Source organism: Triticum dicoccoides, chromosome 3B, assembly GCF_002162155.2.
Source record: "Triticum dicoccoides isolate Atlit2015 ecotype Zavitan chromosome 3B, WEW_v2.0, whole genome shotgun sequence".
Taxonomy (NCBI): Eukaryota; Viridiplantae; Streptophyta; class Magnoliopsida; order Poales; family Poaceae; genus Triticum; species Triticum dicoccoides.
The window spans coordinates 330047484-330048797 of record NC_041385.1 but is presented as its reverse complement, the minus strand read 5'-3'; positions in this window follow the sequence as shown (position 1 = coordinate 330048797).

Below are 1314 nucleotides of genomic sequence, written 5' to 3'. Positions count from 1 at the left end.
ATTTTGACGGAAGGAAGCTCATCATCCAAGATGCCCCTTCACTTCAAAGGTTGATCCTTGATTCTAGTTATTCACCATTGCAAATAACCGTCCTCTCTGTGCCTAAACTGGAGACCTTGGGTGTAATACATGATCTCTGTGCTCATTTCAATATGGTGTTTGGCTCGTTCTTCAGGTACTTTATATTATCATCTACACTTGTAACCATAAGTTGCATTTTAAGTTTCTGTGCATAAGTTATATATCATCTTAGAGTACACATTTTGTACTAATATTATGTTCTATGCTCAATGAAGAGTTTCTCCATGGATGGCCTATCAATGGTGCTGGATTCTGTCAAGATCTTATATATCCAAATGAATAGTTTTGATCTGAACAAGATTATTGGCTTGCTTCAATGCTTTCCATGTCTGGAGAAGTTGTATATAAAGGTGTTCACGCACATTGGAAGCCCGCATGTAGTGTACTAGAATTAACCATTCAGTTGTTGCTCTTTCGACACTCTTTTTTTAGACCTTAACAGTTTTCAATCTTCATGTCTATTTAGGCAATAGGACGGGGTAAGAAAGTTATAACCAAACGGTGGATTCATAAGCATCGGGATTTTCTCACTTCTCATGAGATTCGATTGAAGACAATAACGCTAGAACGATATTGTAACGCCCCGAGACCGATGTGCCAGGTGTCGTTCAGTTATTCGCCGTTGTTGCCTTGTCATTGCTTGCGTGTCATGCATCTCATATCATGTCATCATGCGCATTTCATTTGCATACATCTTCGTCTCATGCATCCGAGCATTTTCCCCGTTGTCCGTTTTGCAATCCGGCGCTTCGTTCTCCTCCGGTGGTCATTTCTACCTTTCTTTCTTGTGTGGGGATTAAACATTTCCGGATTGGACCGAGACTTATCATGCGGCCTTGGTTTACTACCGGTAGACCGCCTGTCAAGTTTCGTATCATTTGGACTTCGTTTGCTACTCCAACGGTTAACCGAGGGACCGAAAAGGCCTCGTGTGTGTTGCAGCCCAACACCCCCCAAATTTGGCCCAAAACCCACCATACTCTACTCCATGTCCTAGAGCGTTCGATCACAATCGTGTGGGCGAAAACGGCACCTCATTTGGACTCTCCTAGCTCCCTCTATGCCTATTTATACCCCCTCCATTCGGATCTCTTCTTCCCCGTCCGAAACCCTAGTTTAAAAAAAAACAGATCCATCTTCCCCGCGCCGGGCCGGACGTGTCCGCCCGCGCCGGACGTTGTCCGCCCCGCCGCCGCACCCACTCACGCGCCGCCACGTGGGCCGCGCCCACAT